The sequence below is a fragment of the Sapajus apella genome, unplaced genomic scaffold (genome assembly GCF_009761245.1).
Source record: "Sapajus apella isolate SASKATOON/1434 unplaced genomic scaffold, GSC_monkey_1.0 scaffold3, whole genome shotgun sequence".
Classification (NCBI taxonomy): domain Eukaryota; kingdom Metazoa; phylum Chordata; class Mammalia; order Primates; family Cebidae; genus Sapajus; species Sapajus apella.
The window spans coordinates 42,053,873-42,066,343 of NW_022436943.1; the positions used below are offsets into that span (position 1 = coordinate 42,053,873).

The 12,471-nt window shown below is 40.1% G+C and overlaps 1 protein-coding gene across 4 annotated transcripts in view; it reads right to left on the reverse strand.

Moving 5' to 3' along the window:
* Positions 1 to 12,471, reverse strand: part of SAMD12 (sterile alpha motif domain containing 12) — a 418,645-nt gene that overhangs the window by 358,151 nt on the left and 48,023 nt on the right. The window lies entirely within an intron of this gene.

Genomic DNA, 12,471 nt, shown 5'->3' on the forward strand with positions numbered 1-12,471 from the left:
CCTTACAAAACCATCAGATGTTGTGAGTGAGAATTCACTCACCATCACAAGAACAGCATGGAGGTAACCATCCCCTTGATTCTATTACCTCACGCTAGGTCCCTCCCACGACACATGGGAGTTATGAGAAACTATAATTCAAGATGAGATTTGGTTACAAACACTGTCAAACCAAATCAGTCTCAAACTGCCTTCATCAATAAAAAAGAAGCCAAATGTTAAATTACAACTCTCAACCTGACTAGTGGTAAAGGTAACTAGTGTGCTAAAGTTTATGGTTCATGGGATTATCTGATTAATAAATTTTGTTCAGAAAGGTATAAAATATAATAAATCTCTATTTAGTCCACAAATATAGAAATCAATACCCAGTAATTGAGTATAAAAGAATAAAAATTAGAATAATAATGTGAATCAAATAATTTAGATGTGCAGCATTTCTAAAAAGGACCTTCCCTGAGAATGACAAGATGGATGAGAAATGAGCTTGACTGCTGTCTAATACGCATTGGATTTTTCTCCTTGATTTTTGTGTCAAAGGCTTATGAGTTCCTGAAGAAGTGATATAATCTTTCCTCTGTTGTTTTCCCTTTATTTTGTCAATTAACATAATTGCAGTATATCCAAGTGGAAATGTCTACCAGGCAGCTGAAAGTGAAGGAGAAGGGCTCAGGAGAGAAGTCGAACTTGAAGACAAGGATCTGGCTGTCACCCGCATCGAAACTGCCAAGGAGGGGGATAGTAAGAAACACGAGAAAAAGACTGCTGAAAGGCTCAGAAGTCATTTTATTTGAGAAATAAAGAAAAGTCAAAGAGGTCATTTAAAAAAAAAAAAGGAGGAAAAAGATAAGGAATCAGAAAGATAAGCAGGAAACCAGGTTATAGCAGCATCTCACAGACCAAGGAAGAAGGCACATTTCTAAATACAAACACACAAAACAGGAATTGATCCACAATGTTAAACTCTGCAGAATTGTGAGAAAGAACAAGCACCAAAAGATGGGGCAGGATGGCGGAAAAAAATGTAACTCATTGTTGACTTTACGGACTACAGTTATAGCAGTGTAGCCACAGATCAAATCACAAGCGTGCACAATGCAGTAAATACAGGAAGTATATACAAATTATTCCCTGAGGACATTTATTTGGGATTAAAAGAAAGGATGTTTTTAAAATCAGGATGGTGGCCAAAGGAGAAGGCGATTTTCTTTTACTTCTTTTGATGTGACCCTTTGATGTCACTGGAGTACATTCAGGTAGGCCTGCCCACCAGAAGGACCCAGGAGAGAAGTCAGGCCTGGAGATGAGCTAGCTGTCATCTTTTTGGAGGTTGCAAAAGAAGCAAATGATAGAAACTTAAGAAAAGGGCTGCTGACAGTCTGATAAATCACTATATTTGGGGAGCGGAGTGGAAAAACAGAAACAGGTTGTTTTTAATTGTGGCTATTTTAAAGATAGAGGACATTTGTACATATGTTTAGGCAACAACATTTTATAGAAAGAAAAAATGAAAAGCAAGAAAAGAAAAGGATATAACTGAGAGAGCCAGTCACATCTAGAGAACACATAAGAAGATGAATTCAAGAGCAAGGAGCCTATTTCATAAATTTGGTGATGAATTCACCAGTGTTAATTTTACTATCAGTTATACAAACATACATTACATGCTATTATATAAAGATCAAGAATCACATATAGTTTTTAAAAGAGTGAGTAGGAAAATACATGTGACCCTGGGAATCACTTTTTTTTTTTTTTGAGATGGAGTTTCGCTCTTGTTACCCAGGCTGGAGTGCAATGGCGCGATCTTGGCTCACCGCAACCTCCGCCTCCTGGGTTCAGGCAATTCTCCTGCCTCAGCCTCCCGAGTAGCTGGGACTACAGGCACGCGCCACCATGCCCAACTAATTTTTTGTATTTTTAGTAGAGACGGGGTTTCACCGAATCACTTTTGACAACAGTCGGAGAAGCTAGTCCTCTTCTCATTTCATTGTCAGCAGGACCCATCCCCATCCATACCCAGAATATAAAGCTAAAGGCCTGTTCTGCCCTAACCTTGCAATGGCTCGAAAGAGGACTCAGAAGGAAGGTTGGGAAACTCTTAAAACACTGAAAATAACTAACTCAGACACAACTTGAAATTTCTCATATTTTTCTTCCCTGAGTGAAAACAATACTTAAGAAACAATTTACAAACAAAGCATTTCCTTCATAAATACGTGCTTAAAGTACTCAATAAAGTCCCAAGAAACAAAAGCCATGGTGAACTGAGAAGGAAAGATTCTAATTTTTACTTACATCTCTATAACTCACTTGCAGCTACTGCAAGTCATCTCGTTTCTTTGCCTGTCAATATTCTCAGAAGTAAAATGAACAGGTTGGATTAGATGATTTCTAATGTCCATTTCCACTGTAACTGTTCCTTTTCCCTCTACCATCTGTGAGTTTTGATCAATGCACACAAGCCTCTGCTTCCTAATAGCTGCAAATCTTGGGGTTCCACTGGGTGCCATCCTCAACAAAATGGCAGAGTTTGCTGGAAAGAACCATGACTCACAAAAGTGCATTTAATAAGCACTTCTGTAAATAACTTCATTGTGCTAAGCCCCAGATGTTGCTGATAAATATTAGCCAGCTAAGCTCAAGAGGAGAAGAGGTCATTCAAGGAGAAGCACTTGTGTCTCAGAAAGTCGATGCGTAAATGGTAAGCCATACATACCAGATTTGCACTGAGGAGGTAAAAATAAGTCAGCTTCTTCAAAACAAAATAATTGCTTAAGCAGATTAACCACCCTCAACACACACACATACAGTAATGGCACTGGCAAAACAACATTTATCTCTAAGTCTCAAGCCCAACAACTGAGACCAGTACAGGTGCCAAGTACTCAGTAATACATGGCAGAAAAAAACACAAGCCACACAAAAGTAAAGGGAAGCAGTGACTAATTTCTGTCACTTACATACAATACAAAATGGGGCACTAGAGAGATGCATGCCCTAGAATGTCCTGACATGAGTAACAATTGCTGGGGCCCAGGAGAAAAGTTCTAAAATCTTCAAATGGCAATTTAATTTTAGTTCAGTAGTTCAGACTGAAAAGAGCTCTGATAGTCTATCTGGTAAAAAGAAAGTCATGATCAATACTGACTGGAGAGTAACAGTTAAGCATACCAATCTTTGTTGGGGTTTGCACTTGACCTGAGGCTCAGCAAGATTCCTGTCTTTGAGGAACTTACAGCCTAAGAGGATGCAGCATTGCAATGTTTTCAGATGCCACTTGGATTAATCTAGTTAGGCTGCACTTATGCTGGAGTAACAAACAACCCTTGAAATCTAGGGACACCATGAAAGTACATTTCTCACTTACACAAAGGTTGCTGTAAGTCAGCGTCTGAGCAGCTGTATTCCATGCAGTGACTTGGTGATTCAAGCTCCTTTGACTTTGGGCTCTGCCATCTTAATATGTGGCCACCACACTCCCCAAAGAGAAAAAGGAAGTTGGAAACTGCACTGGGGTTTTTGCTGCCCCAACCTGTAAATGCAGCATGCCATGTTCTCTCATAGGCCACTATCTAGAACTAGTTGTTCTGGGAGATTAAAAATACAGTCTCCCAAGAACCCAGCAGGGGAGGAGGAGTGGATTTTGGTGAACTCGAGTAATATCTATCATGACAGCGCTGGTGAAAAGCAAATATACCCTCATATTCCTACAGGAAATTAATAAAGACTTAAAGCCAAGACTGTACCAGCTCATGCCAGTAGCCCTATTCTTCCTGTTTTTCAATTGCCTACAAAATGCATTGGCCTCCTTTTACTAGAAGTATTAAAGAGTTAACTGTAAGTAAACATGGTTGGAAAGCAGGATCAAAAATTAGACTGAAAGAGAAAGGCCAGGATGAGCTATTTCTAGCCAAGTCCTTTCATGTTGTGCCATTACCCTTCAAACTGAACAGCTGAGCCCTTAGGCTCCTCACAGTCCAATGATGACAGAGCAAAGATAATATTCATCAAAGAAGCAGCAGGGGCAGGGAAACTGAAGGGACACCACCACCTCCTAAAGACAAGGACCAGTAGAAAAGCCCTTAGTTTCTACATACTTTAACACATGCACATACCTCGTATGACAAGTGTGACCTCTAATATGTACTCCTTTAGTTGAGATCTCTTTGGAAATCTGGATTTACAAGTTACAGCCTACTTGACATCTTCTCTTAGATATGACTAAGAAATTACACAATTCACATGGTCAAAATGAAACTTGTGATTCCCCCACCACCCCAAGGCTTCCCTTTTTCTCCCTCTCTCTCACCAGTTTTCCCTATTTCACTAAATAATACCAACATCAAGTTAGCTGCTCAAACCAGAAACTACTGAGTCATCCTTAATTCCTCTCTTTACTTCCACAGGTTACACCTAATCATGTATTATTAATTCTATCTTGAAAATAGATGTCAAATTTGTCCACCAACTGACACCATCCTGGCTCAAGACACCATCTCCTCTCGACTGTGTAAGCTACAAAAATCCCTTCCTCACCTCCCTGTTTGTGTGTTTGCTAGTTCTTAATCAGCTCTCCATGGAGCAGCTAGAGTCTTCTCTTTATAAGTGTCTCCTCTATGTAACACCTTTCATTGAGCTTCCATTGCACTAAGTATAAAATTCAGATGAAGCCACATGATCTCCCCCATATCATTCTGAGCCATTTGGAAACTTGCATAATGATCTTTCTTTTCTACATAGGCTATCTCTTTTCCTACGTCAAGGTATTTATAAAGGCAGATCCTGTGCCCATCTTCCCGCACAGCTGCTCCTTTTTAACATTTCAGTTTCATCTCAGAAAACACCCTTCCTCTTTCATTCCCCTGTCTTCTACTCCATATTTATTTTCAATCTCAGTTTCTCAAACCCCAGTTGGTTTCCTTTCAAATATATAGGGATAGCATGAGGAGAAATATCTAATGTAGATGACAGGGTGATGGATGCAGCAAACTACCATGGCACGTGTCTAACTATGTAACAAACCTGTACATTCTGCACATGTACCCCGGAACTTAGAGTATAATAAAAAAAAGGAATTTACATTATAGTACTTGTTTGAGATACAGTTACCCAAATAGAACAGAAACCCCATGAAGGCAGAACCCACTTGCTCAATATAGTATTACCAGAAAGGGACCTAATAAATATACTTTTGAATCTAGAATGGTTTGTGTATTTTTAAGGATATAAGAGCCACTCTCACTAAATAAAAGGGGGTTAAATGATACCTTTTATACTATGTCAGGATCCTGCATAACACAGGTCATAAACTAAACTGCCTATAGAAACTTAAAAAGAAGCATGAGTGAAGAGCACCAGGCATAGGCAGATCTAAACCAGAAAGACTGTCTATCCAAGGGGGGAGCTTCTTGACAACTCCAAATTTAGGCTGATCATTTAGGTATGCATTTAGGCTTATCATTTCCAGATTTTTTAATTTTTCAAGAGAAGTGAGAAATCTGGAATTTTTAAATGAAAAATTTCTAGGTTTCTCCACTGTTAAAAAAATAACTTTCAGTTTGGGTGAACAAACAAAACTTGCTGGTGGATTAAATACGGTTACAGGCAGCCAATTTGAACCTAGTTTTTTTCCAAACCACCTTGCCAAAACATTTCCTGGGGATAATGATGACAGCAAAAATAACGACAGTAGAAAACTTATACAGTGCTTACTGTATATCAAGTGCTATTCTAAGCGCTTCACTTACAAACTCCAATGATCCTAATGACATCTCTCTCATGAGGTAGATGATATTATTCCTACTGGACATATGAAGACACTAAAGCAGAGAGAGGTAAGAAATTGGCCCGGGTAAGTGGCCGAGCAGATATCAGACCCCAGAACCTGTGTTCTTTACTATGGTATTTGAAGATAGGTCAAAAATAGTGAAATCACATCTCCTCTATAAACACCATCTTCTTGATAAAAAATTCAACCTTTGATGTTTTCCTTTCTTCCATGTTTTCTAGTTCTGGCCTGTTAACTAACAACCTCTAAGAGGTTACTACCATCTAGGCATGTGTAGGGTTAATGCTTCATCTATTCAGTATGACATGAGAAAAGGCTGGTATCCAATTCTTCCCATCTCCCAAAATAGATTAGCTATACAATACAGAAGTTAGACCAGTGAATATTTAGGACCTAACTGTGGAATTACATAAGGGACAAAGGGGCACTGAAGTTCAGCTTTTGTTGTGGTATTTGGCCAAAAATCTGCTATTAGGGTTTGGCTTCAGCCTTGGTTTAGATGCTACTTCAACTATATTTGCGGCAACCCTGAACTTGTGCGCAATTAATTATCATTTGATCACATCTAACTATTGTAATATCATCAATAACAAATAGTAAAACCTTGGGTTTTACTGTTGCTTTATGAAAATTCCCTTTGTAATAAATGTAGATATTCTAGATGTGATTTAAACAGTGAAATTGTTCCAGTTTGCTTTATATCTTAAAATCCTACCAGCCAGTTGAAAACTAAATGTATACTAATTATTATAAGAATTCGTTCAAACAAATAGTTGAGTCCTTCCATGTACCAGGAATGGCTGTTATTGTCAGGGACGTGTCACAAAACATGGGATCCTGCCTTACAGAGTTTATACTCTAGTGGATGATGACCTAAAATAATAATAAACATAAATTATATATGGTTTCAGAAAGTGATGAGCGTGTTAGTGCGGTAAAGAAATTACAGGACAGAGTCAGGAATCAGGGGCGTTGGAAGAGAGACTGACCATGTTAGCTTCACTGAGGAGGTGATGCTGGAGCAAAGATTTGATGGAAATGAAGGAGTGAGCCTTGTATATCCCCAGGAAAGATGCTTCAAGGAAGAGGTAACAGCCAGTATAAAGGCTTAGAGGTGGGAAGGTACCTGGTTTGAACTAGGAGGAGCCTGAACATAGAGGAGCCTAGTAGCAGATGACAGGAGGGACTTGCCAGGGCACAGATCATGCAGGACCTGGTAGGGCACTAAGAACTTTGGCTTTAATTTGAGGAAAACAGGATGTGATTAGAGGATTATGAGCAAAAGAGGGACATGATCTGACTCACACATTAACAAGATCATTCTGGTTGCTGAATTGAGGACTATGGTTTACAATGAATATTGTGAAAACATTGCTTAAGAGGAAAACCCTCAAGTGAAAAAAACAAAATTAAGCCTGATTTTGAAAATTAAAAAAGAAATCCTCTTCTTGTACAATCCAAAGCTTTAATTTATGGGATTGTTTCAATGAAATTGCATCATGATCATCAGCAAGTTGGCAATTCCAGGAGTTAAAGATTTTACTGGAGTCAGTTATTATTGGAGAGTAGGATAGCTTAGTGACTTGGGGGGAATATCACCATTAACGCTACTACTGTAATGGCAGAGCTTGATAAAAGCGTATTTTGCTCCTTCACTGACCTCAGTTGAAAAAGAGCATATTTTCAGTATCATAACTATGCAATAGAACAACCACAGGAGCTGACATCTGAGAAATTATTACCACTGCTCTATAATGCCAATTCTAAAAAATTCTGCTTGGTATAATTTTAATTAAGCTGTAGTAAATAGGTATTCTTATTAATATTTCAGATTTATTCTTGTATACCAGACATTCATTTTATGATGGTGATATTCAACTTCAGCCAATAGTGATTTAACACTCAGTCATTTGGCATTTGGTCAGAATGCAAATTTGGTGCAGGTTGAGCAACCTTAATCTAAAAATCCAAAATCAAAAATGCTCCAAAACCCAAAACTTTGAGCAATGACATGATGCCCTAAGTAGAAAATTCCACTACTGACCTCATATTATGGGTCAGTCAAAAATTTGTTTCATACACAAAATTTAAAATATTATATAAAATTGCCTTCAGGGTATATATATAACATGTACATGAAACACAAATGAATTTCATGCTTAGACTTGGATCCCATCTCCAAGATATCTAATTTGGATGAGATATAGAATTTGAATATGCAAACACTCCAAAATTTGAAAAAATCCAAAACCCAAAACATGTCTGGTCTCAAACATTTCCGATTAGAGATATTCAGTCTGTATATGTCACAGACTGAATGTGTGTACCTCCTAAAATGGATAGGTTGAAGCCCTAACCTCCAATAAGGTAGTATTTGAAGCTAGGGCCTTTGAGAGTTAATTGGGAGTTTAGATTATGTCAGTGAGGGCATGGGCCCCCACGATGAGATTAGCATCCATAGAGAGGAAGGAGAGACACTTAAGCTCACTTTCTCTCTGCCATTTGAGAACACAGTGAGAAGGTGGTCTCTGCAAGACAGAAAGAGCATCCTCTCTGGAACCAACTCAGCTGGCACCTTGATCTTGGATTTCCCAGCCTTTAGAACTGTGAGAAATAAATGTCTGTTGTTTAAGCTACCAAGTCTGCAGTAATTTGTTATAGCAGCTGAGGCTGACTAATACAGCATATATCTAAGGCTATGTGTGAAATCAACATTTGAAAACAATTTCTAATCCATACAGCCTTGGAAATAATATTTCAGGTTTTACTTGGCACCTGGTGCTCCAATTTTTCAGTTTAAGTCAGGAATCCCTAAGCACTTAAAGAGAAAGAGAAGAAGCTGCTTTCCATTTCCTTCAAGTTTGGGCTAGATCAGGGATATGGGGTAGAAATCACAGGAGCCAGCTGATGACCTGTGACCCTGAATAGAGCTGCAGAGGAGGGTTTAAGAGCCATGCCATCTGAAATCTTGGCCAATGCTATAGGGTAGCAGAGGTCATAGGGCCCTATTCAGGCAATCAGAGACTTTTTTTTTTTTTTTAACTTTTAAGTTCAGGGGTATGCATGCAGGTTTTTTATATAAGTAAACTTGTATCATGGGGGTTTATTGTAGAGATTATTTTGTCACCCAGGTATTAAGCCTAGTACCCATTAGTTATTTGTCCTGATCCTCTCCCTCATCCCATCCTCCATACTCTCACAGGCCTCTCAGTATGTGTTGTTCCCTTCTGTGAGTCCATGTGTTCTCATAATTTAGCTCCCACTTATAAGTGAAAACATGCCATATTTGGTTTTCTGTTCCTGTATTAGTTTGCTAAGAATAATGGCCTCTAGCTCCATCTTTGTCCCTGCAAATGGCAGGATCTCATTTTTTTATATGGCTGCATAGTATTCCATGGGGTACATATGCCACATCTTCTTTATCCAGTCTACCATTGATGGGAATTTAGGTTAATTCCATATCATTGCTATTGTGAATAGTGTTGCAATAAGCATATGCGTATCTTTGTAATGGAATGATTTCTATTCCTCTGGGTATATTATGCCCAGTTTTAAGATAACCAGATCACATGATTTGGCTGTGTCCCCACCTAAATCTCACCTTGAATTTCCAAATGTTGTGGGAGGGACTTGGTGGCAGGTAATTGAATCATGGGGGCAAGTCTTTCCTATGCTATTCTCATGACTAAGTCTCACAAGATCAGATCGTTTCAAAAAGAGGAGTTCCCCTGAACAAGCTTTATTTGTCTGCTGCCATCCATGTAAGACATGACTTGCTCCTCCTTGCCTTCCACCATGATTGTGAGACTTCCCCAGCCACGTGGAACTGTATGTCTCATTAAACCTCTTTCGTTTGTAAACTGCGCAGTCTTGGGTATGTCTTAACCAGCAGCAAGAAAACAGACTAATACAATAAATTGGTACTAGGAGTGGGGTGTTGCTGAAAAGACATCCAAAAATGTGGAAACATCTTTGGAACTGGGTAGCAAGCAGAGGTTCAAACAGTTTAGAGGGCTCAATTTTAGTGGGAAAGTTTGGAGCTCCCTAGATACTTGTTGAATGGCTTTGACAAAAATGCTAATAGTGACATGAACAACAAGGCCCAAGCTGAGGTCATCTCAGATGCAGATGAGGAACTTGTTGGAAAATGAAGCAATGGTGACTGTTACATGTTAGCAAAGAGACAGTGGCATTTTGTCCCTATCCTAGGGATCTGTGGAACTCTGAACTTGAGAGGGATAATTAAGGGTCTCTGGCAGAAGATACTTGTAAGCAGCAAAGCATTCAAGAGGTGTCTTGGGTGCTGTTAAATACATTCAGGTTTATATGGGAAGCAGAGCATAAAAGTTCAAAAAATTTGTAGCCTGACAATGTTATAGAAAGGAAAATCCCATTTTCTGGGGAGAAATTCAAGCTGGCTGAAGAAATTCACATAAATAATGAAGAACGTAATGTTAATCCCCAAGACAATGGGGAAACTGTCTCCAGTGCAGCCCCTCCCATCACAGGCCCAGAGGCCTAAGAGGAAAAAGTAGTTTTGTGGGCCAGGCCCAGGGTCCCCATGCTGTGTGCATCATAGGGACTTGGGGCCCTGTATCCTAGCTGCTCCTGCAGTGGCTGAAAGGGACCAACAAAGAGCTTCGGCCATGGCTACAGAGGTGCAAATCTCAAGCCTTGGTAGCTTCCATTTGGTTTTGAGCCTGTCAGTACACAGAAATCAAGAACTGGGGTCTTGAAACCTCCACCTTTCAGAAGATGCATGGAAATGCCTGGATGTCCAGACAGAAGTTTGCTATAGGGGCGGGGTCCTCATGGAAATCCTCTGCTAGGACAATACAGAAGGGAAATATAGGGTCAGAGCCCCAACACAGAGCCCCTACTAGGACACTGTCTAGTGGAGCTGTGAGAAGAGGGCCACCATCCTCAAGATCTCAGAGCGGCAGATCTATTGACAGCTTGCACCATAGGCCTGGAAAAGCTGAAGACACCCATTGTCAGTCCAGGAAAGCAGCCCGGAAGGAGGCTGTACCCTGCAAAGCCACAGGGGTGGAGCTTCCCAAGACCCTGGGAACCTACCTCTTGCATCAGTGAGACCTGGAAGTGAGACATGGAGTCAAAGGAGGTCATTCTGGAACTTTAAGATTTGACTGCCCTGCTGGATTTCAGACTTGCATGGGGCCCGTAGCCTCTTTGTTTTGGCCAATTTCTCCCATTTGGAATGGCAGTATTTACCCAATGCCTGTACACTCATTGTATCTAGAAGTAACTAACCTGCTTTTACAGACTGCATAGGTGGAAGGGACTTGCCTTGTCTTGAATGAGACTTTGGACTGTGGACTTTTGAATTAATGCTGGAATGAGTTAAGACTTTGGGGAACTGTTGGGAAGGCATGACTGCTTTCGAAATGTGAGGACATGAGATTTGGGAGGGTCCAGGGGCAGAATGATATGGTTTGGCTGTGTCCCCACAAAATCTTGAATTCTTGAATTCCCATGTTTTATAGGAAGGACATGGTAGGAGGTAATTGAATCATGGTGGCAGTCTTTCCCATGCTGTTCTCATGATAGAGAATAAGTCTCATGAGACCTGATAGTATTTATCTCTCTCTTTGGCTGCTGCCATTCATGTAAGTCATGACTTGCTCCTCTTTGCCTTCTACCATAATTGTGAGACCTCCACAGCTACATGGAAGTGTAAGTCCAATTAAACCTCTTTCTTTTGTAAATTGTGCAGTCTTGGGTATGTCTTTATCAGGAGCACGAAAACAAATGAATATATTGAGTGATATGGTTTAGCTGTGTCAACACCCAAAATCTCATCTTGAATTGTAATCCTCATAATCCCCACATGTTGTGGGAGGAAACTGGTGGGAAGTAATTGAATTATGGGGGCTGTTTCCCCCATCCTCTTCTTGTGACAGTGAGTCAGTTCTCACAAGATCTGACGGTTTTATAAGCAGCTGGCATTTCCCCTGCTGGCACTCATGGTCTCTCCTGCTGTCCTGTGAAGAGGTGCCTTTGCTATGATTGTAAGTTTCCTAAAGCCTCTCCAGCCAAGAAGAACTGTCAGTCAATTAAACCTCTTTTATTCTTCTTCTTCTTTTTTTTTTTTTTTTTAGATGGAGTTTTGCTATTGTTGTCCAGGCTGGAGTGCAGAGGTGTGATTCTGGCTCACTGTAACCTCTGTCTCCTGGGTTCAAGTGATTCTCCTGCCTCAGCCTCCCAAGTAGCTGGGATTACAGGTGCCCACCACCATGCCCAGCTAATTTTTTTACATTTTTAGTAGAAATGGGGTTTCACCATGTTGGCCATGCTGGTCTTGAACTCCTGACCTCAAGTGATCCACCTGCCTGGGGATCCCAAACTGCTGGGATAACAGGCATGAGCCACTGAGCCCGGCCTAAACCCCTTTTCTTTATAAATTACCCAGTCTTGGGTATTTTCTTATAGCAATGTGAGAACAGACTAACACACTGGGTCAAATCGTATTTGTTTTTTGGTCTTTGAGGAGTTGCCATACTGTATTTCACAGTGGTTCTTATATATAAGTGAAGTATAGATTGATACAGACTGCAATCAGGAATTTGCTTGGTCTCAGTGATAACACAGAGTAAACTTTTGAAGGGTGAAGGGTAATGGAATGGCTTTGGAAGTATCCCTTGTCCACTGTATAGATAATA